This window comes from Engystomops pustulosus, chromosome 10, assembly GCF_040894005.1.
Source record: "Engystomops pustulosus chromosome 10, aEngPut4.maternal, whole genome shotgun sequence".
Lineage (NCBI taxonomy): Eukaryota > Metazoa > Chordata > Amphibia > Anura > Leptodactylidae > Engystomops > Engystomops pustulosus.
The window spans coordinates 20,279,178-20,304,995 of record NC_092420.1 but is presented as its reverse complement, the minus strand read 5'-3'; the positions used below and the strand labels follow the sequence as shown (position 1 = coordinate 20,304,995).

Below are 25,818 nucleotides of genomic sequence, written 5' to 3'. Positions count from 1 at the left end.
AAGTTTTGAAAGATGTTGAATTAGAAAAGTATGAAAAATATTTTCTGCTTCAGGGGAACAACAGCTCCTGTAGCTGTGAAAAAAATAACTTCGAAGTAGAATATATGCTTTAAAAAATATAGTATTTCATATATTTATTATTAATATACAGGCAGTTCCCTGGGTTATGTACAAGATGGGTTCTGTAGGTTTGTTCTTAAGTTGAATTTGTATGTAAGTTGGAACTGTATATTTTATAATTGTAGCCTCAGCCAGAAATTTTTGGTCTCTGTGACAATTGGATTTTAAAAATGTTGGATTGTCATAAGAACCAGGATTAACAATAAAGCTTCATTACAGATACACCTGTGATAACTCCAAGAATAGAGAAAATAAATTATTCACTCCAGCCGGAGCTCCCAGTTCTTATGCTGTTAAGTTTTCTTAACTGAAGTTTTCTTCAATATATGGCACTAGATAAGCAGATCCTTCTGATAAAAGCACGTCCCTGTTCAGACCGATACCACCACGTTATTCACCAAACTTCCTCTATCATCCTTATAGGAAAATGTTGCATTCTCTTCACTGTAAAGTGTCAGGCAAGGCTCCTCCGGGACGTACAGCCATCTATTGGAGATGTCTCATGTGGGGAATGATCCCGTCCCCGATCGAAAAGTGCGCCCAGCAGCCATCTCCGCTGGATATATCTATCCATATTCTCAGGACCAGAATAGATCATTGATCACTGAAACTCTAGACGAAAATTTGTGATCCTCAAGTCCACTATTATATATTAGTTACAAGAATCATGGGTAAACAGTTTTAACGACTTCTATAACACTGATAGAGATGAAATTTAGCTTTTTTTACAGGAGATTATTTAATCTCAAGATCATTGAGAGTCTAAGCAATATGAACCCCAATAATAAGTGTATATTATTCCCACTACTGTGGATAGGTTATAAGTGATGCTTGGTTGGAAAATTCTTGCAAATGGATTTATTTGTACAGTAGGGTGTTGGGAGCTCTGCATTAAATAATGAGCCCTAAAACATCATATGAATTTGGAAGGAAATGAATCAGCTCCAAATTTTTGAAAATGTTATGAATGAAAAAGACATTTCAAGCAATTTGCCAAATTGCTTACATAATTATCCATTGTTATATGAGATATACTGTCGGATCTAAAATTAATGTGATTTCGAGAGTGCTGAGTATACGATAGCAGTTCTTGAACGCTCACTAATCCCAATTTTATGCCATAAAACTCAAAAAAAAATTTTGAAGCTCATTTTAAACAATCCAAGCAACCCATCAATCATATAATCCCAATAATACAGTCACACACTGGCAAAGGCAATTTGAAAATCTACTACGTAAAATGATATAATATAAAAATATGATATAAGTGACCATAAACTGCACAATTTGAGCACTGGTGGTCGCTTACACTTGTGCTACTAGTGTGCAATTTACTGCAATTTGCGACCCAAGCAATTCTAGCTTTTGCGTTTATAGTAGATGCGTTATAATAAAGCTCTGAACTAACACCCACAATTTTAGTGCATGTTTGTGGGTTCCATAAATATGTATTTCAGGAGACCACAGCTCACATATACAATGACACAGTATACAGATTTTTCAAAGAAATGCACAATACATAAAAAATAAACAGGGTATTCCATGAATAAGAATAATTTATATACAAATGGGTTCTTAAAATATAAGCTAATATGTGATTCGTTGTTATTTAAAATTGTGCTCCCCATAGCAGAAAAATGCTGTTGACATACAATATAATGAAGAATTAAAATGCTACTGACCCTGTAATCAGGCCATTGATTTCCTCTGCCGGAGCAGACACAGGACAGAAGATGGCCGCTGGTCACATGTACACATCACATGTCCTGCACCTGCCTGGGCATGTCCTATGATCACCACCAGATATGGCTAGTTGGTTGGTTGCAGGACATCCAGTATGACTGGTGTTGTGGTGAGACGTCATCTCAGTGAGGTAATGTGCAGTGATGGCAGTTACACATTATTACTATGGTAACAGAGCAAGATAATCTGTTAGATCATCACTGGGAGCTGCGCATAAGATGGAGGAGGAGTTACTGAGAACTAAAGTATGGGACTTGTAGTTTCCAGTGGCAGCCATCTTGTTGATAACTCTGCCTACTTTAGAAAGCCCTTAACATTTAGTGAATCATAAAATTAAGTTATTTAAGCTCTGTTTTGTGACTAATGACATTGAGGTTTGTTTTATTCATTTATTTAGAGCATTATGGTTTTTGTATCAGACATTCATATTCCCAGAATACCCCTTTAACTTTAAAGGAAACCTACCAGTTAGAATGGCAGGGGTAAGCTGTAAGTACCGAGCACCAGCTCAGGGTGAGCTGGTGCCGGTACTTACTTTTGTTAGTGTGATTAACCCGGTATCGCGGTTTTAACACTTTTTAAACTTTAGAGCAGAAGAGGCTTCGGCGCTGCGCGCGACCGTGGCGCGCAATGTCTCCGGCATTTCCTATGTAGGCGCACGCGCGCACGCAGCGCCGATGCCTCTTCTGCTCTAAAGTTTAAAAAGTTTTAAAACCGCGATACAGCGGTTATTAACACTAACAAAACTAAGCACCGGCACCAGCTCACCCTGAGCTGGTGCTCGGTACTTACTGCTTACCCCTCCCATTCTAACTGGTAAGTTTCCTTTAAGAAAATCTACCTTTAACTTTCAGTTCATAGGATGGAAAAAATATTCATGTTAAATAAAAGTTAAAAAAAACTTGTAAATTTAGGAATCCAGTATTAGAACTTCTATTATCTACCATCTCTATGTGTATAGATTTACAGCACATTACAGCCAATCAATGACTATGTGCTTTATAATTGGTGTCAATGCTACACCCCCTCTTTATATCAAGTATTCTAACACACCCCTGAAAGGTATCATTTTAGTGATGTTCTTTAAAATGGCTTCTATGGTCTTTTATCCTGTTATTAAAATACTCAATAAATTTACATATACTTTCTTATTAGAAGAGTCCCTTGAGCATAGGTCCAGTCACCACAATGCCACCACAAAGGAATGAAAGCATTATACAGAACACTTAAAACAGTGGGCTTTCTGGCTAGCAGAAGACTGACGGGTCTGACAGAAGGAGAAACTTTTTCTGAACCCTCTCTTCACTAGTGTTGAGCGGACCTTAAATCTAAAGTTTGGGTCTGTGGCAAACTTTGTCTGGTAGGGTTCCCCGAACCCAACCCTGAACTTCTGATAAATTGGTGTTGACACCAATCATGGGAGTTAATTCTTTAAATACCATTGGTGGCATTTGAATCAATGTTGCACATCAACATCATCGGGAGTGACGGTCCACCCAAACATAGCGCCGCACAGTTGTGCTCAGTTACTCACTGTTTTCTTGTGTTCCTGTGACATTATCTCCTTATTTCTGTCTTGCCTATTTTTTTGACTAGGAACAAACTCAGCCTGCCCTGACTCTGAGTAGTTTACCGACCCTGTTTCTGCCTCCTCCTTCATAGTGCCACCCTTCAATGCCATCTATCTCATGCCTCCACCAGTCCTTATAAAGAGATAGTGGCCTTGTGGTCTACCCACAGAAAAGTCTAGGTTCCTGTATGTGGGTTAAAGTGTAAATAAAATTAAAAAGACACTTTGACAATGGCCTTAGAATTAACTGACCTGGTCTGGAAACCTGATAAAGTCTCTACGCAATGCTCGTTTTACTTGTAGGATAACGTTGAAGATTCTTGTCTCCTTTCAATTGACCTTTCACTGTATCCTAAGTCTTCTAACATATCTCTGAACCTTCAAAAAAAATCTTCATCTCTAAAAGAACCTATTAAAACTGCTTTAACTACTTTTCTACATGACCAACCAACGGCTTTTAGGGATTTCAATGGCGGTTTATTGTCTATTGGCAATCTTTGTTTTAGGTTACAGCTCATTGTTACATAAACAGCAAATTCCGTAGATGGGAAGTAATGGTGTGATCCTAATACTATTTCATTTTCATGATTCAAATATTTCCCATTGCTTTGGAAATGATTATATTTACAGTTCTCTCCTGGTGTACATGGCGGCAGCTTGATACTGCTATTTATCTGATTTTTCATTTGGTAAATTACTGAAGCATAACACAAATAAATAGGAAAGCTTAAAGTTCTGGCCACTAAAAGCCTATTTTTTTTCTTTCCAGTTAGAGGGAGGAAAATGCATTGCTCGGCTATCTGGACTGAAGGAAGGAAAAGGCTTTAAATCAGTAAAACAAAAACTTTTTCCGACATGGTCACATGACCATGACCTGTCGAGATGGAGGAAGAGATGATTCGTCAAATTCATTGCTCAATGCTGCTATTTCTATTATGAAATTAAGCTCCTTTTTTTATTAGAGTTGGAAAACTGGATTTTGGTGTCTTGACCTCTTCTACGCGTTGATTCATCAGCGAGTGGTAGACGAGTGTGATAATTGTACTGTGCCTGGCAAGAAAAACTTGATTAGAGGGCAGTTATAAATAGACATTTATTGCTTGGAAGGGTCCACAGTTTTTGAAAAGCCATGAAAAATAACGATAGACTGCAATATTCTATAAAGTAGAAGAAAAATCACTCACTCAAAAGCATTATTGTTTCACACCCATCATCCACTTGCCTAATTGTTTACCCCTTCCTTTCCACCCATGCTGATAAAAAAACATTTCTAATCCATTGACACATAGGGGCACATTTACTTACCCGGTCCTGTCGCGATCCTCCGGTGTGTTGTCTGACGAGATTCGGGTCCGGTGCGATTCACTAAGGTTGTGCGTCCAATTTCCTGCATGTGTCGCTTCCCCACTGAGGTCTGCCAGAGTTCACCTTCTTCTTCCTGGTGCATGTGAGTGCGTAATCTTGCAACACATTTAGATTCTTAAATTCCGCGGTTTTCCCGAATCCGTCGGGCTATACGAATGCCACGACCCTGATTTCTGACGTGTGCAAGCCGTGCACAAAAAACCCGGGGCAATTCGGCGCAAAACGGAAATATTCGGGAAAACCAGACGGAATCGCGGTCCGTGGACCCTTAGTAAATGTGCCCCATAGACTTTATGAGGCCTATAAAGGCGCCTTGTGCTACCTTGCACCTAGACATTAGCAGTAGATTCTTACAGGAGATATATTAATCAAAAGGCCCTGGCCTGACCTAATTTGTGAGAAAAATGCTTCTACCACAAATATCAGAGTCAACGGACCTCTCTTTCGCCATGTAGGATCTATAAAATAAAATCTATGATCCATTATATTTATGAATCCTATGACAAATAGGTGATTCCTCAATGGGTTTGACTTCTAATGCACCTTGAGGCTACTATTCTGTTGAAGAGCCTGGGCCCACTGGAGGATCATCTGTCGGGAGTAGTTTAAGACTATTTAGTCTAAGTGTGCCCTTTCTGTTTGGCAGTTTAGTATTTCTTTGCCTTTTTTTCCTAAAAAATGGGAGATGAGTCTGTGGATTCAAGGGTGAATATGATATTTATGGAGTCCCAAGTAGAGCCCCTCCGAAAGCCCCTCCCAAAGTGCTGCCCATTGTGTTGGATTGTCAATGCAACCCTCTTCTCCCACTCTTGACAAACTGATAGCAACACCACAGAAGAAATGCTAGCACAGGCTGTGCTAGCATCTCTTGTTTCAGATGCCGCACATCTTGATAAAAGTCTAAGGGGGTCAGATCGAGAGATCTTGGTGGCCATTCAACTGCCCACAACCACCAATCCACTTTTCAGGGAACTGTGAAAAAAAGTTTGTACTTACCCTTGTTAGGCTGGGTTCACACCATATTATTTTCAATACGCTGTAAGGACACATCAGAAGGATTCCAATGATTCCTTACAATGTATGGCACAGACTTATCCCACTGAATGCCTATACATTGGGATATGTCACCTGGGGACCCCTCTCTCCATGAATGGCTCCTGTGATTGGCTCCTGTTGATGAACAGGGTGTTCCCTCAGTGATTCCCCCTCCTGCTAAACAACTTATGCACTCAGCGAGGCTGTTGGTAGAGATGCAATTCGCTGCATCCGCTCCCCATAGCCATCCATTGCCTCCGCTGAGCGCATACGTCGCTCAGCCAGAGGCAATGGATGGAAAGACATAGCTTGCAACCTATTGCCATCACATTTTTTGGTGGCCAGATGGAGGCAATAACTATGCCTTCATCTGCCACTATTAGTCAAATTATACGCAAAGTATATATGTTGAGTGCTTTTGAGACGTATATGCTTAATGTTTACATAAAATGTGATGTGAACCCAACCTTGTGGCTCCTGTATTGGGGTGGCATCAAGTTCTTCTGCATGGCGGGTTGGGTCGGAAGTGATTGGGAATCACTCATGGTGACTTGGAATCCGATGACCCCAGACATTATTGGCCCAGTTGACAATGCTAATGAACCGGAGACTTCAAGAACACTGGAACTGGGAACCAAAGCAAATTATGTACCCCAGCCCCCATTTACGCAATTTAAGAATACATATGCTAGCAAGGTATAAATACGGTTGCCATAAAGTTGTATCTTTGGTCTCTGGTCTCTTTTGGTCTTGGTTTGTGCCAAGGAAAGATTCACATATGACCTTACTCATCATCTGGTAGCATAGTAGATGGGAGCAACCAGGATTAGGCTTCCTCTTCCTTTGGCTGATATCATGAATGACCATTGAGCAGGGTTCAACTCTCTTGATCTTTTACCAAAGAGGACTCTTTCTGTAGTCGGTATGCTTAAAATTAAAGACAATTTGTGAAGAAGAAAAGAGAAATATATCTGACCTGGGGCACAGCTTTCTAAATATTAGGATTTATCAGAATGTGACAGTTCTTAGGTTAAAATAAACGTTAGGATTTTGCTGTCGAAGACTATGGCACAAAAAAAATCAGCAAAAATATACAAATGTAACTTTTTATGATTTTTTTCTAGGTTGTATTTTTAAATTATTAAATGTTTCAAGGGCAGATGGAATATTTCAGAAGGCTCCAGACGTCAACGGGAGACTTGCTGTATATTTCTATTCAACTTTACTATAAGTCTCTAACATTTTTTTCCCCTACTTTATATTAAAGGAACTGTGATGTACAAATCCCGCTCCAGGGAAACTAGGATCCGTCTTGAAGTTAGAAAGATCCTGTTATCTCACAATGTCTCCCAAATCACACACAGCCCTATATTTCGACGTGTGGCAGGTGAAATATGTCAAGAAACGTATTGTAAACTGATAGCACAACATCAACAGACGGAAACAGATGGCCGATCTTATTGAACCTCTGGCGCATTTCCAGATTGTATCTCAGAAGAGCTATTACATTTAGTTTTGAGTTACCATAGAAACCAGAAACTTACAACAGAGAGTACTGAATAGCTAAAAGCATCCACTACAGTATTAAAAATGTGTCCGATGAATGTTTATTTAATGGGATTCTGCGCTGCACACTAATAACAACGTTTTCACATAGGATCATAGCTGTTGTAGCTGCCGAACCAGTTTTTGTTTCAAATAAAAAAATATCTAAATATTCTCATTTTGTGTTTACAGCTCCTATGCAGAACTATGTGTCTTCATGATAACATCCTTTGTGGCACTATCCTGGTGTCAAACTGCATATTATATGTCATCTACTTATTTCCTTAAGTACAGGCTGTTGCTTGCAAAATTACACATACAGATTAAGACTACGACTACCATGGGCCCTGGGCTGTATGAATTTTATAGCCAGAATCACTTCCTACATCTGGTACTAGAATCAGCTTCTTGGGAAATGGAGGATGTGTCCCTTTACCTTCTGCAGTTTCAGGACCTTTGGAGGACCTTCAAAGGTCCTGAAATGGCTCTTGTGTACATATCTATTGAGAGCAGGAACAGATGTACAAGGATTTCATAGGTGAAGGTCCTTCTGAGTATAAAATTTGGTGAGTGCCTTCGGTGGCCATGGGTCCCCTAGAAGGCTTGGGCCACTGACTACCACCCAAACTGCCTGTATTATAATCCACTACTGATGAGAGAGATTTATTGAACTCTGTACCATAAATTGATGTTAACCCCACCCCTTTGCTCATTTTAAGTACATCAAGAGGGTCCGACCTCTGGTGGTTGGCCACACAGCCGGACAATTCTACACCAATTTGTGCCTTGTGTAGAATAGTGGTATAACCTATTGCCGAGCACTGCCCGATCTGCGATTTTTCCAGGTGGCATAAGGGGTCAAACAGTCAAATTTCCTGGCATTGGACCAGGCACTGCAACATTATCAGGGATAGTGCACCAATATAAACCCTGATAACTTACCCGTGTTAGCAGGAGAACAATGATGTCATGGAGGCAACAACATTCCGAAGAATTGCTATTTTGTACTTTTGTGCTCTAGGGAGAATTCAAAAATGATGGCCTCTCCTTGGGCCCTTCTTATGTATCAAACAGAGAAAGCTATCATTGACCATGACTATGTATGGAACGTTGACGTGGTCTGCAGTTCCGCATCAATTCTAACCAGGCCAGAAGTATTGAGGCCACTGAGGCCATAGATTGGATGCAGTGAGTCAAGGTACCTTGTAACCTTAAGGCCTAATCTAGAGTGCTGGGCAACTGACAACCACTGTGTCAAAGGAATAGGTCACTAGAGCGAGGTAAGTATGCTTTATTATTACTGTTAACCCCTAACCTAGTCCTAAACTTCTTGATAAACCTCTATAAGTGGATTGATTCAGTTACTTACTGGGTAATACCAATGATAACAGTTTACATTACCCAGGAACAAACATAGGGGGTCATTTCCTAAGGGCCCGAATCACATTTTTACGTCGGGTTACACAAATTTTACCGTTTTGCGCCGATTTTCCCTGAATTGCCCTGGGATTTTGGCCCACGTGATCGGATTGTGGCGCATCGGCACCGGCATCGGGTGGCATGGCTGTCGGGAAAACCCGTCAGATTTGGAGAAACAGCCATATTTTTTTTAAAAAATGTGTCACTTGACACACGCTTACCTGCACCCGGCCTGGCTTGGTGAACTTCAGTGAACTGCGACGGAACTCAGCGCAGCAACGACACCTAGTGGACATCGGGGAACTACCTTAGTGAATCGCCGGAAGACACAAATCAGCGTCGGAGAACCTGCCGCTGGATCGCAAATGGACTGAGTAAGTAAATCTGCCCCATCAGCTATGTCTTGGCTCTGTAACAAAATCCATTTGGATCCAAGTACAAAATGCCCTTTAAGTTTTTCAAAGTATGTTTAAAGTTTGTTTATTTTGGTTGCAAAAACTCAAAACCTGCCCTTCTGAAAATTATAATTCGTAAAGAAAAGGTGACTCGTCTTCACATCCGCCGTGACTGTCTCCGAAGATGTCGGAAAATTACAGTCATATATTTTCTCAAATACAAAATCACTATTTAATTTGTACAGAAAAGTCTGCTGACATAGATGAATGTTTTCCCTAGATTTCTCTTATGCAATTAATTAAATTGCTGATAATCAAATATAGTGTAATTAATGCCGGGACCATGTAAAAGGAAATAATCAGGGAGTAATAGAAAATATCATTGAACCTCCAGAGATTGCAGTCTATCCGAGGGAATTTGAACTCAGATCTAATTCTACAATCAAATACGTGCTCAAAGAATTACATGCGGATCTCGCATTTCTCACTCATTTTGATCGTTTATTGTACTTACATTTACTATGCAAAAATTTTAGGCAAATGTGGAAGAAGCTCCAAAGTAAGGGTCGATTCAGGTGGCTGTGTCTTTTATAAAGAGAAGTGTTAGTGAACAAAAGAGAAATCTAAATCTGTACTTTGAGCACCTTTTGACTTCAAAACAGCTTTAATTCTTTTTTTTTTTAAAGTATTTTTTTATTTATTTTAACAAAACAATAAAGTTACACACAGTAATTTGTGTTGCTACCTAACAACATACTTGATGGCATAGTGATCAATGGACATATATTTTGAACATTACAACTGAGTTGATCACTTAGTCGTACATTAGGTAGATCTTTATTAATGTTCAGCTAAATTTGGGTTATCTGGAATGGGTCCAGCTTTAATTCTTTTGAAGGACCTCAGCAGGGAGGTTGTTCCAGACATCTTGGAGAACTAAGTACAGATTTTCTGTAGGCTGACTCACATCCTTCAGTCTCTTCATAGAATTCTAGATAGACTGGACAATGATGAGATCTGGAATCTGTGGGGTTCATATTATTACTTCCGGGTCTCATTGTTCTTTCCACTAGAGATTGAGGTTATGTTTGGGATTGTTGTTGTACCATAGAAAAGATTTTCAAAACTTAATTTTTTTGCAGCAATTTTTATAATTTTATACATTTTTAGCATCTATAGGAAGCTTCATTGTTTACTTGGTGTGGATAATAAATGGTCCCTGGTCATGTAATGTCATACAGGTGCATGTCTCTTTAAATCTCTGGTCATGTGATATCACACAGGTACACGACTCCTTATATCCCTGGTCATGTCTCATAGGTGCACAGCTCATTCTACCCTTGGTCTTGTGATGTCACACAGGTGCACAGCTCATTATATTTCTGGTCTTGTGATGTCACACAGGTGCACAGCTCATTATATTTCTGGTCTTTTGATGTCACACAGGTGCACAGCTCATTATATTTTTGGTCATGTGATGTCACACAGGTACACCGCTCGTTATATAACTGGTCATGTGATGTCACACAGGTGCACGGCTCGTTATATCCCTGGCCATGTGATGTCACACAGCTGCACGGCTCGTTATATCCCTGGTCATGTGGTGTCACACAGGTGCATGGCTCGTTATATCCCTGGTCGTGGGGTGTCAAATAGGTGCGTGGCTTATTATACCACACAGCTCTGATTACTCTCTATGATAATGAGACTTGCAACTGTGTGATATCACATGACCATGGACCTGATAATATCGACAGAAAGAGGCAACTTTTTGGCAGATTTTGCGTTGAGTCAAAGAAATTGTAAGCTGAGCTTATGGATACAAGTGCTTTTTGCTATTAAAAACAAGCACAGAAGATCAGGAAGGGAGAACGATATTAAACTATCAATTCCCCAAATCATAAAAAGGCAAAATAGTCAAAGCTTTGACTTAAAGAGACGCAAGAAAACATCAGTAATCTCTAAACCTAATAAACATGCCAATTCATGTCAGCAAACGGTGGTAAATTTGGCTCCAATACCCATGATTAACTATTTATGTCACCCACTAAGGAAGGAAGACGGAGAGTAAAGTTATATTATCTATAATAATCATGTTATGTTAGTGATCTCCTCTGCCGGTGTGTAAATCAAGCTGTCAAGTACGGTAAAAGCTAGTTTATAAATGTAAATGAAGAAAAATATCAGCTTTTTCGACCCTGAATTATTATGATTTTTTTCCTCCCTTGAGAATTTTGAAAGTAATTATTGCAGTTTTTTGAAAGACTGCAGATTATTTCATGCGCAAAAATTCCCCCCGACAAGTCTTTCATCTCCACCTTCCATCCACGCTACTTGTGCAAACCTAGACTTGTTACCATGAAAAATGACAAATTTGCCATCTGATCAAAATGTTAACAAGGTAAGTGTCACCGAGATGGATTACTGACTGTCACTGCGAGCAAGTACATGAGGATACATTGATATTTCTCATTATACCCAGTGCTTCCCCAATGCTCACTAACAACATTTCCGCTGCGACTGCAATAAATCACATACAAATAACAAGCTCTGAAGAAAGGGTAGCGGCTGATAGATTTCTTCCAATAGAACTACCTGCAAGGTATAACATTTTTGAAAACAATCTATCAATACACCTTGTTGTGTCATCCCGGATATCTCCGGCTATAATTTCATAAAGTGTAAAGCGCTATTTGACCACAGTGTATTTTAATACGTCGACATATCATTGCAAAGGGAAACCAAAAAGTCATATATTAAAAGCGAGACAACTTCAGATGCTCGAAAATCAAATTGTATAAAAGGTAAAAGATGGCACAGCAGCCGTATTACTACCGGTCAGAAAATGAGTATTTTGTCCACTAGTTCTGGCACTGTGGGGTACATATACTAAGGGCTTTGCGCTGCACTTTTGTCAGACTGTGCACATTCTTCATGGCTAAAACATTCTAAAGATACTTTCTCTAGATCTATTCTGGGGGGTCTACCGGTCAGAAAATGAGTATTTTGTCCACTAGTTCTGGCACTATGGGGCACATATACTAAGGGCTTTGCGCCGCACTTTTGTCGCACTGTGCAAATTCTTCATGGCTACAACGGATTCTAAAGATACTTGCTCTAGATCTATTCTGGGGGTGTACCGGTCAGAAAATCCATGTTTTGTCTACTAGATCTGGCACTGTGGGGCATATTTACTAAGGGCTTTGTGCTGCACTTTTGTCGCACTGTGCACATTCTTCATGGCTAAAACAGATTCTAAAGATACTTGCTCTAGATCTTATTCTGGGGGTCTACCGGTCAGAAAATGCATGTTTTGTCCACTAGTTCTGGCACTGTGGGGCACATATACTAAGGGCTTTGCGGCACACTTTTGTCGGACTGTACACATTCTTCATGGCTAAAACGGCCTGCAAAAACGGTATTGAAGAAGTGTGTGCGCTGCGATTGTGATGCATACGACCCTTTTGTGGCACAGCTGCACTGGCTTCCATGCGACACAAATTAGGGTGTGTGTTGTCCGACGATCCGACTGATTCGGACTGAGTGCCGTATGTAAATTTCAAATTGTGTCGAGCGCCCTATGTTAATGATGCACCACAAGAAAGTTGGTGAACTTTGTCAGTACAGTAGATATAAAGTAAAAATAATTAATACAAATAATAAATAGATAAGATACAGTAACTATTATTCAAGCAACTATATTCTAATAAAATAAGAGTTCTTCAGCCGCTCTGACTGTTCCTGGTTTCTTCAGCAATCTCCAGCCTCTTAAAAGGTCCTTGGAACTTTCCGTCCAGCCGACATTTAACAAAGCAATGACACATCAGGTGCAGGCGAAGTGTCCGGCCCATTATTCATGAGCAGGGATGGTTTTAAAGAAAGTGGGGCCTTTGGAAAAACTAAAAGTGGGGCCCCAATAAAAAACTATTTTATGAACAGTTACGGGCAGTAAGATGCTCCTATAGTCCTGCACAATGATAACACTTCGTAGTTACACACAGTAGTATGGTAAGACAATCTACAATATGGGGCTGAAGGAAAATTTGATAGGAGATAGACCAGGGCCGACGCCAGTACTGGGCATTCCTGGGAAAATGGTGTGGCCCGGGGCTGTTGGGGGGCCCACATAAGATGGTACATAAAGAATTGATGAGACTGAGTTGGGGTTGTTCCAAATGAATCCATAGGAGGTGAGGGGGCTTTATATAAAATAACCATGATGGGGCTGTTTCATATGATAAACGAGAGAATATTAAAGTGAACAGGAGACTGTTTTACTTTCTGAATTATTAATGCCACCCAATAAGTTCACTGCAAAGGGGCCCACGGAGGCTCTGTCGGCCTGGGGCCTACTGAAACATGGAGCCGGCACTGAGATGAAGATGATGATGAGAGAAGAAAAATATGAAAGATAATATAGATGCAGAAATATAAGGTAGATTTAAAAAAAACATAGGAAACATAGATAGGAAATTATAGGAGATAGATAACTAGACAGAAAAATGATAAATATATAGACAGGAGATAGATGATAAGCATCTTTACCACGGAATGCAACAAGGGGTATTAAGGGAGCAATACATCCTCTGCCCACAAAAGTCCACATACAGGGAGCCCTGGGAAAATGCCCAGTGTTCCGCTCCCTATTGCCGCCCCTGTTCATGAGGATACACAATAACCCAGTGAAGTTTTCCCAGTGGTCTACAAGAAACCTAAATCCATTTTTTGGTCTTAGCTTATTTTAGGGTTAGCTTGGCTATGCTTGTGTACATTGTTACCAATACCATTAACTGTGGACTTCGATAATTTGAGTGTAATCTACTTAATCTAACTGCTGACCTTAGACAACTGGGACTGCTCTGAACCCAACACCTTAAAGTATATAACACAATAATAGCCACCAGCAAACAACACTTCTGGTGGTGGGTCATACTTAGAATCGCCTACTACTATACAAAAGGAATTTAGGACCCCTGTTTTACCGGTGGAGCTTGTCCCCAGTGCTGAAATACCCTCTGTATCAGTGATTAAACTATTTTGTCAGGTATTAGATTTCTTGCTCTGACTTGTGGCTTTTTAGCGAGGCAAGAATGTATTTCGTTTAATGGATTTTTAAGTTAAGGCTTTGGAATGTTTTTTTTCACTATTATTCTTGAACTTTTGGAGTCACCTCCGTTTAATAATGCAAAGGTGAGACTGTCAGTCACCAACAAGATCATTATATCATCCTCTTTGCCCTTGTGTCTCGATGCAGGAGTCAGTTATGATGAAGAGAAAGGTGATTAAAAACCTACACATTATGCAGCTGGGATCGAGTCCCTTTTGGTGATATTTACGTGGCCCCTCTAAGGTCAAAAACAGTGTCTCCTACTGATGGAAATTAGAAGAATAGTTAAGTGTAAAGTCATGATTTATGTTCAAGTCCAAGGTCATAAAAATATGTTTTATACATCCTGAATGATAAATCTGGTCACGTGGTGGCGGATGAAGCCAAGAGAGGTCACTTGCTCAGCTCTCAGAGAAATTCTGCTAGGTTTTATTAATAAGTAAATGAAATAGTTGATAATATTTTGGGTTTATATGATATATCTCTATGGATTTTCTAAAAAATTGTAGGTCACATATTAAAAGGCTTTAAATGGGGAACCCCCGATTTTGCATGTTCACTGATTTATGTGATCTTTCTTTAAGGTTATTGAAAAACTGCTAAGTTGGAGTTGGAAAAAACCTTGCATGGTTACCCTGGTCCGGTTCCCACAACACCTTTGTTATTGTACTGTATTTTTCGGACTATAAGGTGCACCGGTTTATAAGGCGCACCATCAATAAATGCCTGCTAAAACATCTAGGTTCATATATAAGGCGCACCTGACTATATGGCGTACCTGATTATAAGGATGAATGACCAGCAGGTGACAGACCTGTGCACAGTTCAAGGCAGCTGTAAGTACGGTTCATATATAAGGCGCACTGGATTATAAGGCGCACCAATGATTTCTTAAAAAATCTAAGGATTTTTTGTGCACCTTATAATCCAAAAAATATGGTAATTTTTTAACACTTTGTCCATTTGGGATCTCTGAGTTTTCATGAATAACCTTTTCAAATTTGCTACTGGCTCCAGGTATCCCAAGATGAGTGGGTTGAGGTAATGTTGAGTATAATTCATTAATTCTACAAAGAATTAAATACCTAGTGTTTGCAACTCAAGGAACATTTGAATGACCCACAACTTTGCTATCTGCTTTGCTATTCTTTCTCTTCACTTACAAAAATGCCCTCCATTCCACAGTAAAAAATTTCGACGAGCAGAATATGTAATATGACCTGTATTGGTCAATTTCCTGACGTGAAACTTTGGCTCAGGAGTCTCTCAAACTTATCAGAAATTTGACCAATTTCCTTAGGAAAACATGGAACAGGGACAAAGTAGCAAAGAGTGACCAAAAAGGCAAACGGTGACCCAATGACACCACAATAAAAAGAATCAGATTCAAGAGGTTTTTCCATGGTTGATTATTCCCCATAAAAATTGCTTCACTTTTGATGCTAGATTGCCATCTTCTTCGGGCAACAATCGAGAGTTATTTTATCTGTAATAATACATTTTGGAAAAATCTACTATCCAATCTGATTTTTTTTTTTTTTTGGCCACCAAAACTTTCAAGTCCTACCTTTTTGTCTTAACTAACTTCTTGGGACACCTTAAGGTCCTTTAGTTCATGGAAATTGGTAGCAGCAATAACTGCCACGATACCCATTGCCCTTTCTTATGATGATCAATGCTCTTACAATATCAATACCGTGTGAGCTGTACTTCAAGTACTCACTGCATTCACTCTCTCAAATGTTTCAATCTTGGTTCACGCTTCATCGTGAGGCATGTGGGAGTTTCATTGTTCTTCTATTTTAAATGACCATTTAGGACTCCACATAATTCAGTGATATACTATGTGTGTCCCTGCCTTTAATAGAGCAACACTCATCTCTATGTATGTTGATTGGTCACTGTCTTCCACAAGAGCAATATATGTCTGAAGATGTTTTTAACATTACTATAAGGGCACATGTGGGAGGATATATGGAGGATTTTAGAGACAAATATTGAAGAAGAGACAATGAAGTATCATTGTGCCTCTCGAAATACGTTTCATTTATACTGAACAGTCGTCTAACGTAAGATTACAAGGGTGGAGTAGTCCTCAGTTATTTTCTTGTCATTAGTTTTATGTTACTTTTATGTAGAATTAAATTTGTCTCTCCATGCTTGAGAGGCTCAGACATTCTTAACAAGAGTCAAGAGCAGAAAACAAGATTATTAAGAGAGCGAATGATTGTACTTCCTAACAAACATAGCAACCAGTAATTGGGTTTCGGCAATATCCAAGGTGGTGCTTAGAGAAGAGAGCCAGACTTGGCATTCTGTCCACCTTTCCTTTAATTACATCACCCTAACGAGACACATTCTGTTCCCTCAAAGCTAAGTAGTTACGGGAAGCTGAGCCATTAAAGGCACAACAGGAAAAATCAATGGGGTGGGAACATCACATAAACACAGATACAGTAAAAAAAAAAAGCTTTTCTTCTAATTTCTTATATTACTTACTTCCGAACCTTGGAAGTTAACCCCGACATAATGAAATAAAAATATTATTTTCTACAAAATAGCAAAAAAGTAAAAGAAAAACAAAACACACAAAATATTAATCCAACCATAGTTTAGAACACCATATTACTCTACTACAGAGAAAGTTGCACTATTTTGGTGCGATCTGGTCTATTTGAAGGAGTTTTCCCAAGTTTTATTATGATCTACTATCCACACAATAGGGCATAACAATCTGATTTGTGGGGCTCTCACCCCACTGTTCACATAAATGGTAACATGTTGTCTCTAATAAATGGAATGGCAGGTAGAGCTCGCCTCCTCCCACTCCATTCGATGATTGTAAGAGGGCAGTAAGTTGCACAGCACTGGGCTGTCTTTGGCATTCTCAATAACAGCACATAATAGTGATGTAGATTTTTTGAGTGTTGTGCTCGGAAATTTCCTATAGTATTGAATTCTGGGCCTAGCTGCTTCACTTGTGAGATCTGGTACCTCATTCTCATGATCAGTGGGTAGTCCAAGAAATAAGAAAATAGTGAATGCATAATTGCCCTAAGAGCTTCCATTCTTTATTATCAAGCAACAATTCCAGGATTTTCTAGGGTTATTGGTTACAGAACTGTTATGAGGAATTTTATAAGAATTGTGGAGGACAACTTCCAATTAAATATATGAAGATATTGGATTGAACTGTTAGTTACTTGGCCTTCAAGGTCCATGTTGTTAGAATCAGAGTGGAACTTTTCAAGATATCAACCTGGTTACAACTTGTACAACCTTTTCTACCAACACTTTACCATGACCACTATATAATAAAGGCTTTCTAATGTCATCACTTGAGAAACGCATTTCAGGGCAAACAATTTTAGGCAAACCTGGATCTTTCACAGTGCACATTACCAGAAAAAAAATGTTTATTTTTTCTACAACTGGAACCCCTTCTATATGAAGACTATATGCAGCTTGGTATCTCAGTGGTTACCTTGTTGCTATGGAGTTTCTGGTTCTTGGCTTTGAAGCTGACCAAAAGCAACAGTGGAACAAATTTAGCATCCTCACCTTCACCCCATGTTTCCCTGGATTCTCTTCTGCTCTTCAAAAATATGCTAATAAGGAATATAGAATGTGGGTGCAACCAGGGACCATGAGGAACGACAAAATTGGTTAGAGCTATAAAAGAAATATGAAGATATATTAAAAAGATTTTGACAACTTGACCACTTTTTCAATTTGGTTAAAATGACATGAGGCGCATTTACCTCTCCGAGTGTGAGGGGTTGGTTTTTGTGCTGGAAATCCTCTGCCACTCCCTAAGTTGCGGATTTTCTTTTTATAAAGATGGTTTGTAGAATTTATTCATACTCTGTCTACTTTGTTGCCTCTTTAAATAAGAGAAAGTTGGCTGCTCTGATGCATGGGGCTAAAAAAACCCCAAACATAAGACTTCCAGCTAAGTCGAGTTTTATGGTTAAATTGTTGCTTGCAATTTTTTGAACAACGAATTCCGCAAAAATGTCAAAAATAAAAAACAAATTGAAAGTACTTGAATCACAAACTTTTTTATGCCCTTTAAACGTCTTTTAAAGTTATTTTTGATTTTTATTTTGGTTAAATTCAAAGTGGAACAATCATAAATTGATTCCTCCAAAAAGAACTATTGACCTAATACGGCAAAATCGTTCTGCTGTATAAACTGCGGGCGATTCTCTCATCTCTATGAATAAAATTGCGAAGTGTCATAGGGCAACATTTGGACAGTCTGTCAGTAAACAATGCTTCCCTTTATGTTTCTTCATTGAGTGGATTTCGATGTCTGTATCTGACAATATCCCTGACCATTTCTAAACGCTATCCCAGAAATGCATGGAAATTTATGGAAATGGGTCTCCTGTGGGCGTCTGCTAATAGTTCAGAAGCTAATAAAATGCAGCTATTCATATTCACAGAAATACTTCTTAATGTGATATTGATTTAAAATGGATTTCAGCTTAATGCTAAAATAGTGAACTTATTATATTATGAAAGAGGAATAATAACTTCTTTCAGGTGTAATATCAAATGTCACTTTTCCATCTCGGAGCTTGTTAGTGACAAGAAAAATTACATTCAGAGATTAACTGAGAAATCTTCAAGAAAACAAACCATCAGGAACCTGCCTATTAATATGCTAATTTACCAGAGAGGCTACTGGGGAGTGGAGTAGCCTCTCCGGGGAGCGAGAGCAGAGGCTACTCCATGCCCCAGTAGCCTCTGCTGTCCTTCCCTCCTGGGAGTGCGGCAGGAATCAGCGGTGTACCATATTCAACTTTGCCACTTGCATGGGGGATGGACAACAGATGCTACTGGGGTGTGGTGTAGCCTCTGCGCCCGCTACCAGGAGAGGCTACTCCACTCCCCAGTAGCCTCTCTGATAAATTAGCATATTAGTCAGTAGATTACGTTAAAAAGTATTATAGGGTTAGGGAAGGATAGTTTAGGGTTTAGGATATTATTGGGAACTTACCATCAGACCTACATTGATTTTATTATTAAGTATTATTATGAATAAATGAAAACAAACACTCAAAACAAGCCTTATCTCACATTCCCTCCAGTTTAAAAGGGTATATACAGACAGCTTCCCCCCCTCCCTTTTAGATTTGAGCCCAAGGAAAAGAGTTCATTTGTCAACTGGACCTCTCCACCAACGGTTAGTGGGCTAGCCTAGTTAGCATCCAACGGAGGGAATTTTTTAATTATTAATTATCCAGCACTGGTACACGATGGATCCAGCCTCTTAGTAATACCAGCACAGCACTATTATGCTGGAATGAAATCTACGCCAGGTCAAGACTGGCATAGATTTCAGTTATGAGCTATGCCAGTACTCTGGAACAGGAAAAAGTAAACTTGGCTGGCTAGGGCGTCCCTGACCCAGAATGTCCTATTCCTCACTGTGCCTACTTTTTTTTTTAAAAGGCATGCAGTGGGAAAACCTGAAAAACTTCTAATTTCCTGGTCAATCCAAAAAACAGGCATGGTAAATACCCCCCAATATCCTATGTCTACCACTATTGTCAAAGATCTATTGTAATTCATCTCTTTTTTCACCTCTTGTGTCATTGAAGCAAGTTGCCCCACACTCCCTCCACTACAAATAAACCGCACATAAAATATTCAAGAAATTAATTAATTCCCAGTTCAAAGTGTTTCTTTTACCACAGCGTGATGCAGTCCAATAGAAGTGGATGGCAATAGAGAATTAGATCTGACATTCCCTTTTAGCATGAAAGAAATATATAGAGCACAATTCATGAAGACTGATGACTCAGTATTGCACTTCCCGATCTGAAGAGGTTGCAACTGATAATGGCCATTAACTTTGCCAAGTCCATAAATATACTAGTGAAGTGCTGCACAGCTGAGTAATACAAACTCAATGGCACCTTCCATCTGAAATTTGATGTAATTCTACACTTATTCCTTAATTAAAGAGCCCTTTGAGGAAGACACATATCTTGGCCATCAATTTGGGAAAAAATTGTATGCACTTAGTAAACTCTTCCCTTGTATAGTATATGTTTAGGATATTGACCAGGATGTTAGAAGGCAGAATAGGTGGGTGGGGGCTTCAATTTGAATTCTTTGCCCAGTGCTATGAGGTACTAAGGGATAACCCAAACATTAGTTTGTGCCAAGCCGTTTTGAGCATGAGAAGCTAAGAGTATGGCCGTCAGCACCACCTTTGAGAAGACAGCTCCCTGACTTATTGAAACATGTCCCAACTATAGTCAGATGCTGTTTGAAAGTTTTTGCTTCACATCAGTGCGTAGGAGGAAATTGGTTCATCTAAACAAACCCATAAACACATCTACGCCATAAACACAGTCAGAATGGGATTGATGTTTTCTCGAGAAGAACACCTCTGCAGCCATGTGGAGTGATCATGGGAAACACATTTCCTCATACAAAGGTAGAATCCTTAAAAAGAAATAGTGAAGCCCGTCTCCTAATAAGTATCATATCAAAGCTATATTGCACATTTATATCCTTTCTTTTACAGTAATGCATTGAATGGTGGGATGACGTCAGTCTACCTCAGTCTTCTAACGTATTGACAATATAGGGGGAGTTGTAGACTTGGTCTCCCACACTTTGCTCTTAACAATAACAAAAAAAGTGGAACAATTTAAGAGAATGGATAATTTAATGAGTGATGGGAGGGACGGAAGAATGGTGAATATACTGTATATGTAAGGTTTGTTACTAATTTTCAGATTCAATCATTGACCTATCTTAGATTTCCCTCATAGACCTTAAAACATTTTTAGAGTCTATAATATTTAGAACATTCCATTTGAAATAGTTTGACCTTTGATTTAAAGAATCCTACATTTAAACCAAGTAGATGTCATACCCCCGACTTATTTTTGCTATGTATTGTAATTTTACTCAACCTCCACACAATACTAGGTGGCCTTTTATGCTCCACTAGGATATGGATTTGGGTATTCAACGCTCCCTTCAGACTAGCAAGACTGTTGTACGTTGGTTGCCAAAGGTAATCATCAAGAAACCTCGATTAAGATACTATACCAGACCTACTTGATCCTTGTTAGGATAAATAAATGTTACCATAACACCTCTCCCTTGTGGAATCTTAGGCTTTATGAAAAATTTTGTGGTCACGTCTTGACGTGGCAATATTTTGGTTATATATTGCCTTCCTGCTATCCAAGGTCATGCATTCAACCTTAAACTTACAGTTCTACTCTTGGCTGACTGACTTCCCAAGCTGCGTAACCCAACCCACAAGCTGATACAATGGGGGTCATTTACTAAGGGCCCGATTCGCGTTTTCCTGACGTGTTACCGGAATATTTCCGATTTGCGCCTTTTTACCCTGAATTGCCCCGGGATTTTGTCGCGCGCAATCGGATTGTGTCGCATTGGCGCCGGCATGCACGCGTCGGAAATCGGGCGGCGTGGCCAAACGAAAACCCGACGGATTTGGAAAAACCGCCGCATTTTTTAAAAAAAAGTGTCGCTGGACTAGCGCTTACTTTCACCAGGAAAAGGCCGGTGAACTTCAGTTCATTCCAGCGGGCCTCGGCGGACTTCAGCGCAGCAGCGACACCTGGTGGACGTCGGAGGAACTACCTTAGTGAATCCCAGCCGGACCCGAATCCACCGCAGAGAACGCGCCGCTGGATTGCGAAGGGACCGGGTAAGTAAATCTGCCCCAATATATTTGTATGTCTGCTGGCACAAATATAGTGGCACATTGATCAGTGGTTCAGGTCCAGGCCAGGGTCACCAAAATAATGACCTATGAGAGGTTCTCCGCTAATAGCTGAGGATAAGATGGATTTGTTCCTTAAGACTTTGCATCTGTGGTTCGACTATATTGAGTTTTCAGGCACTTCAACTGTCATAAGAGCACGAACCCCCTCTTTTTCTGATGTCTTGGAATACCTCTGAACTACCTGCCTTGAAATTAAGCTTTTCCCTACTCTCCGCGCCCCCTGTTAAAAGGTGGATTTTCATACCACATATTCCCATTCTCAATGCCCCCCCACCCCCCGTGAGGAGAAATGTTTCTATTTTATTTTAATAAAAATATTTGAAACTAAACCCAATGGACATGAAAAATCATTAGAGGTCACGTATGAAGTGTTTAAGGGGATGGAAACCAAGCCCTCAATCACTTCTTAACATTGATACTTATCTTATATTTTTTCCATTAACAACCCATTTTGCTCCACTTTGCATCTTAGCAAACCTTGTATTTAATCGGGTCTTTGGTATCACTTAAGGGGTTGTCATTTACTGTGATACAAGGTTGATCATTAGTCCATCATGTGGATGCTCTTGAATTTAATTTCACAACAATGAATAGAAGGAATTTATTTATTGAAGGCCACATAAATAATGTGAATATCTGCTACACAATTATTAGAACATCCATTTCAACATTTTCTTAGTAATTCCTGGTATTTCTATCCGGCTGACCTTAAAAGTATAAAAATAATAGTGAATGTATTGGAGGCATAACTGAAGTTCACCCTTGTACTTTATACAATACTATGGAGCACATTAGTCACTTCCGTGTTATATGGTTTAAAATGTCACACATTGCACACATGAGGAACAACTCTGGATCTTTTGAAGTCTTTACATGAGATAAGCAGCATTCAAGTGGACACAATGGCCTCTGAATATTTAAGACATATTGTACATAGTGGGTTTAATAGCATTTCATATCTTTTACAACTAAAGAAATAATATTTTTTAAATGGTATGTAAACCTTTTAATTTTTTTTTTATCCTTAAGGAAGTTCCTTAGAAGTTCTGATCACAGTGTGCATAACAGGAGGTCAGATTGTAAGAGACAATGGGGCACATTTATTTACCCATCCCGTTGACACCGACAATCCGGAATGTCTGACGAGGATTCGGAGCTGCCACAATTCACTAAGATTGTGCATCCAATTTCCTGCATGTGTCGCTTCCCCGCTGAGGTCCCCCGGAGTTCACCTTCTTCTTCCCGGTGCATGTGAGTGCTGATCTTGTGACACAATTTGGTTTTTAAATTCTGCGGTTTGTCCGAATCAGTCGGGTTGTCCAACGTCCACGCCCCTCGATTTGTGTTGCATGCAAGCCGGCGCCAATGCAATCCGATCATGTGTGCAAAAAACCCGTGGCAATTCAGGGCAAAGTGGTAAAAAGTCGGGAAACCCGATGAAAATGTGGTGTTCGGACCCTTAGTAAATGAGCCCCAATGATTTCCCCACAGAGGAGTCTCCTTTCTGCACTGATCAGACACTAAGGCTCCATACACACGAGTGTGTGTGGAGCATCCAGCCAAAACACTGGCAACCAGAACTGAACTTACCTGCTGAGTTCACTTCCGGTTGCTCATTGTTCGGACGAGGTGTTCCAGCCAGACTCTACCATATTTACCATGGTCAGAGCATCATTTTGAAGTACAGGCGGTCCCCTACTTAAGGACACCCGACTTACAGACAACCCATAGTTACAGACGGACACCTCTGCCCCATGTGATCTATATGGTGAATCTTTCTGGATGCTTTACTATAGTCCCAGACTGCAATGATCAGCTGTAAGATGTCTGTAATGAAGCTTTATTGATAATTCTTGGTCCAATTACACCAAAAATTTTGAAACTCCAAATGTCACTGGGGCAAAAGAAAAAAAATTGTCTAGAACTTCCATTATAAAATATACAGTTTCGACTTACATACAAATTCAACTTAAGAACAAACCTCCAGACCCTATCTTGTATGTAACCCGGGGACTGCCTGTAGTGTAATAGATTGCTTCCTGGTTCCCCAGACTGATTTATTTTATCCCAGGAATAACCAGGAAGGGAGGCAAGTTTTTTTTTATGACATCACTCAGCAGTTTAAATCCCCTGTAGCTTAACACATACATCAAACCCAAACCTTTCAGGATTAAGCCCCATGTAACCTAGCCACCCTCCCATTACAACACCTAGGGGAGAAAGGAGTTCTAACAAACCTCTTCAAGTAGATTGTTGCACTTGGATATGGATGAAATTATTCAGGCGTTCAAAACTTTTCGCATAACTTAAGTAGGAAACTTTTCCAATGGTAAAAATAACCGGTCAGATATTTGGCTTCTAGAGATTAACATTGAAGGTTTCAAATCAATGGGGTTCATATATCTTAGGCTTTCTCTATTTTTCTCTTATATTTGAAACTTTTTATGACACATTTTTATATATGCACCAAAATTTGCGACTTTTCTACCAGCAAAATTAAAGACACAAGAATTTTCAGTTTTGTGCCTGATATGTCTTTAAAATCCAGATGTGATTGTATCGAAAAGTCACCATTCTGGTGAAAACTTCTGTAAAATGCTGCAATTTTGCCACCAATAAACTCCAGTCTTGAGCAAGCGTAGGCAAAAGTTTACAAGTGCGTTATAGAAGAATTTGTGACTTTTGTGCAACGTTGATGAAGTCCAAAACCCTGAAAAAGCTAAAAAAAAATCGTCCTGACTAAAGATAAATGACCTCCAATGACTTCAAGGTGAGTTCCAAAAAGAATTAGGAAAGTTACTTGCAAAAATAATAAAACTTTTCATTATGGAGCACTTAGACTTTGAGTGAAATGATGTGGGTAGAAAAGCTACAGGCATTTTAAGCTGATGGTGGTGATGAGCTACAATGATGGGATTGCTGATTCATGCCGACAAGTGAACTTGCGAAAACTGCCCCCTGGAGTCAGCATTCTTGTCAGTGTAGCATGGTGACATCCCAACCACTAGGGGGATGCTTACAGGGCAGTCATAAGTAAAATTACCATCAACAATTAGCGTAGTGTCTGCCTGAAATAATGGCATGTTTTTAGCAACTCTTCTAGGATCTAAAACCATATTTTGGTTCATTTATTAGACAGTGTGAAATGTAATTTAGCTCTTGATCTTTTTTTTTTTTGTCACAAAGCATATGTAGCACTTGATGGAGCATTCGGCCTCTTCACAGCATGTAAGGCTGAATTCACAACCACATTAGGAATTCCATTTTGCTCTTATAGTCACGGAAGAAGTTCAAGCTGTGATGTGTTGGGTTGTAATGGGGCCCATTGTTCTTCATAATTTTATCATAATATGTAACGTTATACATTGCAAAAATGTGAATGGAGCCTAACTGAGTTTATGAAGACAACTGTAAAATGTCTAAGGCCTCAATGTACATCACCTCCAATGTACAATTTACTATGTCATTTCCATGGGTTTTTTAGATGGCAAAGGAGCATAAGCATGGAATACAGAGATACTGTATCTATCCCAAAATTCATCTATCTCTTCAATACCAAATGTCTTGGTAACATCTGTAGTTGCCCCTGTTTGGTTGTTGTCATATGATACAACTTCCATTGGAGGTCATCACAGCATTTAACCACTGGCCTACAGCACATAATTGATGAACCTATAAGTAAATGCACATGCCCCCTCACCGTGTCACCCCTGAAAGACTCTCAGTTTGGTGT

The 25,818-nt window shown here is 39.5% G+C and overlaps 1 long non-coding RNA gene across 1 annotated transcript in view; it reads right to left on the bottom strand.

Moving 5' to 3' along the window:
* Positions 1 to 4,257: 4,257 nt before the first annotated feature.
* LOC140104930 (uncharacterized) overlaps positions 4,258 to 25,818 on the bottom strand; it is a 122,478-nt gene continuing 100,917 nt past the window's right edge. The window contains exon 4 of the long non-coding RNA XR_011850453.1: positions 4,258 to 4,483. This is a non-coding gene — a long non-coding RNA (uncharacterized lncRNA). The remainder of the gene's footprint in view (positions 4,484 to 25,818) is intronic.